We start from the raw sequence: 10718 nt of genomic DNA on the forward strand, positions 1-10718 counted from the left end.
TGAAAATAGAACAAAATATATATGATCAGAGTCAAAATTTGGATTTCTGAAAATGTCTTGGAAGTAAATAAAACTCTGATTTGGTTAGTGAAAAAAAATGATAAGAAAGATTTTTTAAGTAGTTAAGAATAAGAATGAGATTGAAGTGAAAGAGTTAAGGATATTTTGTGGTAAAAAAATAGAATTTTTTGAGAAATATAATGCCCTGGTAATATATGAAGACGTGTAATAAACATTACCCAGAGGAGGAAATTTGAATAGGTCAATATGTTATAATATGTTGTAAAGATAATTAGAGATCTTCTAGGCTTAATTTTCAGTTTAGAAGGGTTAAGAATGGCTAATGGGGCTCAGCAGACCAGGCGCTCACAATTGTATCTGACTTTTTGCCAGATTCTTGGCATGACCCCTCCTAAGTTTGATCTTCCTTTACTAGCCTGGCCAGCAGTTGTTTGGTCTTTTTCTTTTCTCCACTTTATAATTCTTATTAACCCAGAAATAGTACCAAATGGAGGAATTAGAGGGATTTAGAATCTGTTTGTATGAGATGAGACAGAAGATGTTTCTCTTTGTGCTCCTGATCTAAAGTTTTAGGGAACACTCAATATCCAAAAAAATCACCAGTGCTGTCTCAGAGGCAAGTTCCAGATCATGCTGAGATTACCCTTCTCAGTTTCCTAATCATCAGAAAACTATGAATGAACTGGGTATCCTGGTAAATTATCCCAAAACCTGGCAAAGATGATTTTCTATGCAGCTTAGAATGTTGTTAAGTAACTGTATCATCTGAAATATTGGGTGAAGATGTGAGTAAAATTTTCCCTACACTTATCTCTATCAGCAGTGCTGGTTTCAGTTATCCTTTCTGATTATATATAAATTTGGAGACGGATTTTTCCATTTACCTTGGCACATCTATCCATCTAGTTAAAGGTCATGTAGGACACAATTCTTGTGCTACTCTTTGTAATTTAGGTTACTAGATATATATTTTTCTGCCAAGGAAAGAGGAAAGTTAACTGTGACCGTGAGAACAGGCTCTCTCAATCTAATTTACAAAACAGAGATAAGAATTGGAGAATTTGGAGATAAAAGAAGGTAAAGCATATAACACATAGAGTGAATTCAATAAATGACAGATACATTTCACATTCATTGTGATCCTTAGCTAGTAAATCTTCAGAACTGAAATCTCTTAGATATCAGTTTTCCTATCAACCATTCTTAAATTTACCTTTTTAATGTTATTTTAAATGATATAGCATTTTGTCATATTTTTAGCACAAAACAATCCTATATTTTAACTGATATTTTAAAATCATTCTTTTTCATAAAATGCTAAATATACTTAAAACACTGGAATTAAATATCTTCGCCTTTAATAGGGAGCAAAAAGTGTTACCAAAATATTTGTCATTTTTCTATCTATTTTATACCCTCCAAGTATTAAAAATTTTTACTTAATTTTTATCAACATATATGCATTTGGCATTTCTGCAGTTTTGATTTCTTTTTATTTCGGCTTTATTGAGGTATAATTGACAAACAAAATTGTAATATATTTAACACATACACCATGATGATTTGATACACATATACATTGTGAAAGGATTCCTACCATAAGGTTAATTAACACATCCATCACCTCACATATTTACCTTTTTTTTGTAAGAACACTTAAGTTCTATTCCCTTAGCAAATTTCAATTATATAATAAAGTATTATCAACTATAGTTACTATGATATAATTAGATCTACAGACTTTATTCATCTTATGACTGAAAGTTTGTACACTTTGACCAGTCTCTTCCTATTTCCTCCACCCTCCAGCTCCAGGAAACCACTATTTTCTGCTTCTATGAGTTTGCCTTTTTAAAAAAATTCCACATAAACGTGGTATCATGCAGTATTTGTCTTTCTCTGTTTGACTTATTTCACTTAGCATAATACCGTCCAATTTCATTCATGTTTGTGCAAATGGCAGGATTTCCTTCTTTTTAAAGGTTGAATATAGTCTGTTTTGTGTGTGTATATATATATATATATATACTTATATATATATAAAGCACATTTTCTTTATCCTTTCATCGTCAGTGGTCACTTAGGTTGTTTCCATGTCTTGGCTGTTGTGTATGCAATGAACATGGGCATACAGATATCTCTTCGAGGTATTAAATTCATTTCCTTTGAATATATGTCCAGAGTGGGATTACTGGATCATATGGCAGTTCTGTTTTTATTTTCTTGAGGAAATTCCATCCTGTTTTGCGAAGTGGCTGTACCAATTTACATTCCCACCAACAATGCCAAGGGTTTCCTTTTCTCCACATCCTTGCTAACACTTGATATCTCTTGTGTTCTTGATAACAGCCATTCTGATAGGGGTGAGGTGATATCTCATTGTGGTTTTGATTTTTACTTGCCTGATAATTAGTGATGTTGAGCTTCTTTTCATGTGCCTGTTGGCCATTTGTATGTCTTCTTTGGAAAAGTATCTACTTAAGTCTTTGGCCCATTTTTTAATCAAATTGTTTGTTTGTTTTTTGCTACTGAGTTGTATAACTTCCTTGTATATTTTGAATACTAACCCCTTATTGGATATGTGGTTTGCAAATATTTTCCTTCATTCCATATGTTGCCTTTTTATTTTGTTGATGGTTTCCTTTACGATGGAGAAGCTTTTTAGTTTGGTGGCATCTCACTTGTTTATTTTTGCTTTTGTTGCCTTTCCTCTTGGTGTTAAATCCAAAAAAATCATTGCCAAGACCAAGAAGCTTAGCCCCTATGTTTTCTTCTAGGAGTTTTGTAGTTTTAGTTCTTCAGTTCAAGTCTTTAATCAATTCTAAGTGCATTTTTTGTGAGTGGTATAAAATAGCGGTTCAGTTTCATTCTTTTGCGTGTGGATATCCAGTTTTCCCAACACCATTTATTAAAGAGACTATCTTTTGGGGATTTAAATTTCTTATACTTTAGTGGCTTGATTTACTTTCAAATATATGAAGTCATTCCATGTCAAAGCTTACTGCGGATGTAACCTCAACAACCACAAAAAAAGCATTGGTCAAGAGAAAGACACAGCACCACCCTCTAATCCTGCTTTCATGGCTGGCAGCTGCCACCACTTTCCACTGAGTGGGAGCACCTACTCTGGGTCAGCTGTGGGCATTGCAGGACAGCTCACCCCAGGAGTAGGGCCAGTGGAGGGAGAGCCTGGCCTCCTGGATTCCAGTGAGTCTTCAGTCTTTCGGTATTTGCAGTTGAAAATGCATGGTGGTTATGACCTTGTACTATTCCAAACTAACAAATGGCTTGACCAGCCAGCCATTCCTCCCTTCTCTAGAAAACCTTTCTGTAGTGTGTTGCTTGGGATGATCAATCTTTTCTTTTACTCTCCTCAAAAAAAAAAAAAAAAAATGCTATCATGTTTTTTTTCTGCTTCTATAGAATTACAAAAGTCTCATCATCCTTAAGTCTTCCAAAATATTCTTTTATTTTACAATCAAAATCCAAGTTGATTTGAATTGAGAATCCCTTTAACACTTCAAAAGCTTGAGCCAGTTTGCGTTAAGCAAAGTGCCACAGCAAACACTTGAAATCTGAGATTGTATTTCTGATAAAGCTCATGGGTCATGATCTAAATGTGTTTATTAATTATTCACAGGAAAAACCCCTATAATAATTTCTGGTATAATTTCTAATTACATATATTTTCATTGTATGAGAAAGATAAAGACAACATCAACTGGGAAAGTAAAGGGAAAAAATGCCAAGACCAATATGATAATACATTTTTTTAATCAGTCTACTTGATTCTGCATATGCTTATTATTTTTAGTTTACACCTATAGAGTCTTGTCGCAGGGGTTTATTGAAATTCATTCACAAGTGTAGTTTTTTAAATTGTTACATTGTATGCCAGTTACAGCTCTTAATTTAAACCACTTATTGTAGAACCTAGTTAAGAACAGCTCCAGAAGCAAAACAGATAAACTGACAAATATCATATATTTTATCTATAACCTCTAATATAAATATATTCTATATTTGCTACATCAAGAAATATTGGGTTTTTTGTCAGCTACTGGATTTACATTTTGTAATAGAAATCGTTCAGTGATGGATTTCACTGCAACATGTTGTATTTCTAATGCCCTTTGTTGTTCAGTTAAAAAGAAAGAAAAAGATGAACACACTTGTTTAACTTTAATTTTTAATTATTAGGAAAAAGCTTTTTTTTTTTTTCCTTTGTCAAGTAAGTAGAACCAGTGAAGACACAAAAGTTGGCAGTTTTTTAAAAAGCATACTGATTAGTTTTTGTTTCTGTTTTTTACATGAAATAGGCATACACTGAAAATGTAATATGCCAAGACTCTTTTATTCAGTTTTTCAGGATGGTCTCATCAAACAAAGCCAAATATTTTATTTTAGGAAAGTCTGCTTGCTCTTTAAATGTCATTTTCTTATCTATTTTGTATTTCCCTTTGTCAATATATATTTGGGAAAACATTTCAGAGCTTTGGTTAATTCCATTCTATAGTTCGATTAAATCAGTATTATCACAGAGCTAACAAGGGCCACCTGCAGCATCAATAAAAACAGTTTTAAAAGTAGCTGGTGTAGCTGGTGTTGCTGTTACTGATAGTGTGATGTGACCTGAGAGCAGATGTCGATAGTATTTTATGAAGGTTAGTTAAGCATTACAGCCCCCATCAATATGATTAGTAGCAAAAATTATTGTGCCGTAATTGCAGACTGAAAAAAAGATGATGAAGCACTCTGTCTTGTGGAATTTTTTATAATCAACTGACAAGATCATGTAATGTGCATGGATTGATTATGACCTAAAGATAATTAAATTGCATTTGATTGTGTCATTATTTGAGCTAGAAAATGAGATGCTGGATTCAGAGTCCACTATTTACCTTGTGAATAAAAATTTCCTAAATCTCAGGTCTGTATGTGTCATTTGTTTTGGAAGATGAAGTTTCACACCTACCTAGATAGACCTGGGCTCCCTGAATATTTAAAAATACACATTACCTTGTGTAACAATGTCTAATTTAAGCCACCAACGAAATTGTAAAATGGTTGATCCTAAGTAATTTTATACACAAGGGAATGTTTAGGCAACAACATGATTATCAAGATACAACTGATGAAATTATATTTTTAACTTCTAGTTTTTGACTTTACAGTTTGTTCTAGATCAACTGTAGTATTCACCTCATATTGGAAATATATTTCCATGACCACTTAATATAAATGCTTTATCAAATAGCCCACACTTTGCATAATATATTTTAAAAATTTTGCCTTTTCTGAAAATAATCGCTACATTTTGAAAGTGTATACATGTGGCTCTTTTGAAGACCTTTAACAAGTTTAACATTTAAAGTTCTATTGTAGGGACGTCCCTGGTGGCACAGTGGTTAAGAATCCTCCTGCCAATGCAGGGGACACGGGTTCAAGCCCTGGTCTGGGAAGAACCCACATGGCATGGAGCAACTAAGCCCGTGGACCACAACTACTGAGCCTGCGCTCTAGAGCCTGTGAGCCACAACTACTGAAGCTTGTGTGCCTAGAGCCTGTGCTCTGCAACAAGAGAAACCACCACAATGAGAAGCCCGCGCACCACAACGAAGAGTAGCCCCTGCTCCTTGCAACTAGAGAAAGCCCGCACACAGCAAGGAAGACCCGATGCAGCCAAAAGTAAAATAAATAAACTTATAAAAAAAATAAAGTTCTATTGTAGCTCAAAAATGTTTTAAATATCTTGAAAAAAGTACATGAAGCATTAATACATAAGTAATTCAAAATCTATTTTAATTAGAGATCATTGTAAAATCTGAAAAAAAAAAGCATATTATATTAGTACTTTACTGATCTGGGAAAGGAAAAAAAAATATCTTGCTCAATGTCAAATCATAGGCAATTACATACCAGCAAACGGCAATTAAATTGAACTGCTTCCAATGCAGTTTGGATTGCTAAAGGTGAACAGAGGCAGTATTCACAACACGTCCTTCAAAATGTAGTTCTACATGGTTCACTTAATGACAATATAAATCATGATATAGGTTAGTCATAGGTTTAGATGCCTTGTGTTGAAGAAAAGTCATTACCTAGATGACCTAGAGGATATAAATGTAACACAAAACAGAGGACATTGGCTCTTTTATACATATTTTCAAGAAGGTAACTTAATGAGAAAATAGATACCTCAGAAAAATAATGCAGCTTTGTTTTTATCTATCACTTTACAATCTAGCTACACATGGATATATACACATAGACATATATATATGCATGTATCTCAAGATTAATACATTTAAATTAACATGCAAAGTAGTAAATTATTGCTGCACCAAAATATAATTAGTAACTAAGAAAAACAGCTAGCACAGATATTAAATTTAAATTCCCACTTGGAAGCCAATGTTTTTACTAAATAATTTAATAACCTGAGGCTAATGTATTGTTTTCTCATACCAAAATTTTAACTTTAATTTTATTTCATCTATTATATTTAACCAACTAAAATGAGATTCCTTTTTAATTTAATTTTTATTTTTTTAATTGAAGTATAGTTGATTTACAATGTTAGTTTCTGGTGTACAGCAAACTGATTCATATATATATATATATTCTTTTTCATATTCTTTTCCATCATGGTTTATTACACGGCATTGGATATAGTTTCCCATGCTATACAATAGGAACTTGTTGTTTATCCATTCTATATATACTAGTTTGCATCTACTAACCCCAAACTCCCACTCCATCCCTCCCCCACCTTTCCCTTGGCAACCACAAGTCTGTTCTCTATGTCTGTGAGTCTGTTTCTGTTTCATAGATAAGTTCATTTGTGTCATATTTTAGATTCTACATATAAGTGATATCATATGGTATTTGTCTTTCTGACTTACTTCACTTAGTGTGATAATCTCTAGGTCCATCCATGTTGCTGCAAATGGCGTTATTTCACTCTTCCACTTCTTTTTTATTCATTCCTCTGTCGATGGACATTTAGGTTGCTTCCATGTCTTGGCTATTGTGAATAGTGCTGCTATAAACATAGGGGTGCATGTATCTTTCTGAATTATAGTTTTGTCCAGATATATGCCCAGGAGTAGGATTGCTGGATCATATGGCTACTCTATTTTTAGTTTTTTGAGGAACCTCCAAACTGTTTTCTATAGTGTTTGTACCAATTTACATTCCCACCAACAGTGTAGGAGAGTTGGAATTCCTTTTTTAGACTGTTATTTTATTTACCATAAGAAAGAAAACATGCTGCCAATTAAGGTATAACATGCCACGGATTTAAGAACAATCTGATTTCACTGATGATAAAATGTGATAAAAATGTGCTTCTGTGAATTGATGAAATACTTTGTTACCCATTTGGTTCTGGGAGAAGCATGACCTGCCTGAGATGGAGATTATTAAACGGTGTGAGCTCATGGGATCAACGTCAGGAGTGAAGAAAGCAGGATGGGAAAGAGGGAGACATAGAAGGTGATGCATTCACAGCCAAGGCCTCCACTGGTCCTCCAGGGAGCTCTGAGGCTGGAGGCTGGGAGCGAGCCCTCAGAGTTTTCCTGAACTGGAAGAGCATGTGACCTTGAGCAAGGCTGCTCTCTTCAGCCTCAGACTAAGGGCGGTAGAGGTGGACATTTGACAAAATTTGGAGACATTTTCAGTTCTCACAACCTGAGGAGGCGGGGATGGGGGGGTGTTGTGGGGTGTTAGAGGGTTGGGGATATTGGGGGCACGTTGGGGGTGATTGTGGGTTTGGTGGTTGCTGCTACTGTATCTAGTGGGTAAAGGCCAGGGATGCTGCGAAACACCACACTGCACAGGGCAACCCCCAACACAAAGAATTATTCAGTCCGAAATAGCAATTGTGCCAAGGGTGAGAAACTGTGCCTGGGCAGTTGCAGGGCTGGGAGGAGTGGGGGGCAGCTCTCTGCATTACACTGTCCAATCTTCAAAACCCTCAGACTTCTAGAAAATCAGATATGGGCAGTAAATTAGAAAAAAAAAAAAGGCTCTTAATTTTAAAAGCACTTCTAATATAGAAAGAGTGTAATGTATATTGCAGCAGAGGGCTGCTAGGGATAATGTAAAAAGAACACCTTTCTCTTATGAATTACTCCCATATAAATTGAGGGCTGGGTTTGCCAGGATGAACAGAAACCCACAGAGCGAGTCTACTGCATTTGGCCAGCAAGTAGTGTACAATATATTTTGCCATGTACTGTTTAATCATAGTTTTTGATTAATCAAGATCTTAAGGCTGGAATTCCATTGCCCTGATCTAGATTTTATTTAGCATAACAATGAACAGCCTCTTCCTTCTGTGTTTGATTTTCATCAAACTGCATTTCCAAATACTATATGCTTGTACCCCACACTGCCTTGTGTATGTGAGTTTCAGGTTGTTCTAAATCAGCTGGTGAATAATGACGTCTTCCAGGCGAGGGATTAGTTCCACAGTGCCAACATCCTTGAGTTATCATTTCAAATAATGGCACAGAGACTCCTGCAGAGTTAAAGATCATAGTTTATTATTATTTTATTTAAAAAATTTGAGATGTGCACATTAGAAGTGTTTACATTTTTATATAAAGGGTGAGGTTTCAACAAACTTAAAATAATTAAGATAAAAAAATCATTAGTTATGCTACAAAAGACAAATCCTTGCCCTCATTCTGAAACTAAACCTAAGCCAGTAACCCATGGGTTTAATTATGAAGAAAAGAAGAACAAAACAGCAACAAAAACTTTAAAAATTATTATAGTAGAGAAATATTTTTAGGAAAGTTTCTACGCATTCAGATTTATTTTGGCATTTAATAATATTTTAATTTGCCGAGACTGAAAATCCCCTTGATACATAAGCAACAAACCAGGCTGGCTGCCTGGGTAACCAGCCTGACTTGGAGCAGGGATTATCTGTGAAATGAATCCCTGCATATGCTGTAACAGCTTTGCAGCACCAAGAGACCACACAGGAATCTAGCAGAATCCCTTCTAAGATTGGGGAGAGGAACTATGTCCCTGAGGGTGCCGCTTTTTACTACTCTCTGCTGGGATCAACGGCAGGTATGCCAGCCCTGAGTTCCTGCAGGATGAATTATGTCAGGTGCCATCCAGGACAGACCCACCTCTTCAGTACTTTATGAGAATTGATTGCCTTGAGCTTTGGCTGGTTTTCAAGGAACAGGTTTCTGTTTCCAAAGGGCTGTGCTTAGAAGGAGGCCGACTCCCCCTCCAGGCCATACTGCAATGGACCAGCCTCACACAAGACCTTCTTTTTGCATATTCAAGTTTGGTATCAAAATAAAGGCTGCCCTAGCAGATACTGTTAGTGACCTTGAAAACTGCTCCTCTTCAAAATAATATAAACTCATTACTTACTTAAGTACCTAAGGAATTGTGGGGAATCACACATATATCCATTACAGAAGGCATTTTAGATTGTCTGCCAAGGTTTTTCCATTTATTAAGGGCTTTTGTATCTTTGCAGTGTTATGGTTTATTCCATTTTATAAATATTAGCTTGATTTTTTTTAAGCTCTTTTTTTAATTGCAATACTTCCGTGCACACACTGAGCTCAGTGAATGAATTTTTTTGTCCAGGACTTTTCTACCCTATCTGGCAAGTATGGAGAGTTGGTGACCACACGTCCACAACTGTCTTATCTCATTAGTGGGATTATAAAACACGTGAGAGATTTCTGAATAGCAAGCCCCATTTTTATCATGCTTCAGTGTGTTCTATGTTCTTCCTCATGTATATGACTTTTCCTGGGCAGACGCATCTTTTGAGCACAGTAAAGCCATGTCCATATGATTTTCCAAACTGGAAAAAGAAAGTACACAAGGGCTGTAGAGAAGAAAAGCAATTAATGAAGAACTAGGGTCTATACAATATTGAGAATTTTAACCTGAAATTCAATTTTTTTTTTTTGGTTTTTTTTTTTTTTAATTTAATTTTATTTATTTTTTTATAGAGCAGGTTCTTATTAGTCATCCATTTTATACACATCAGTGTATACATGTCAATCCCAATCTCCCGATTCATCGCACCACCACCCCCACCCCCCACCGCTTTCCCCCCTTGGTGTCCATATGTTTGTTCTCTACATCTGTGTCTCAACTTCTGCCCTGCAAACTGGTTCATCTGTACCATTTTTCTACGTTCCACATATATACGTTAATATACGATATTTGTTTTTCTCTTTCTGACTTACTTCACTCTGTATGACAGTCTCTAGATCCATCCACGTCTCTACAAATGTCCAAATTTCGTTCCTTTTTATGGCTGAGTAATATTCCATTGTATATATATGTACCACATCTTTATCCAGTCGTCTGTCGATGGGCATTTACATTGCTTCCATGACCTGGCTATTGTAAATAGTGCTGCAATGAACATTCGGGTGCATGTGTATTTTTGGATTAGGGTTTTCTCAGGTTATATGCCCACTAGTGGGATTGCTGGATCATATGGTAATTCTATTTTTAGTTTTTTAAGGAACCTCCATACTGTTCTCCATAGTGGCTGTATCAATTTACATTCCCAGCAACAGTGCAAGAGAGTTCCCATTTCTCCACACCCTCTCCAGCATTTGTTGTTTGTAGATTTTCTGATGATGCCCATTCTAACTGGTGTGAGCTGATACCGCACTGTAGTTTTGATTTGCATTTCT

This window comes from Eubalaena glacialis, chromosome 9 (genome assembly GCF_028564815.1).
Source record: "Eubalaena glacialis isolate mEubGla1 chromosome 9, mEubGla1.1.hap2.+ XY, whole genome shotgun sequence".
Classification (NCBI taxonomy): domain Eukaryota; kingdom Metazoa; phylum Chordata; class Mammalia; order Artiodactyla; family Balaenidae; genus Eubalaena; species Eubalaena glacialis.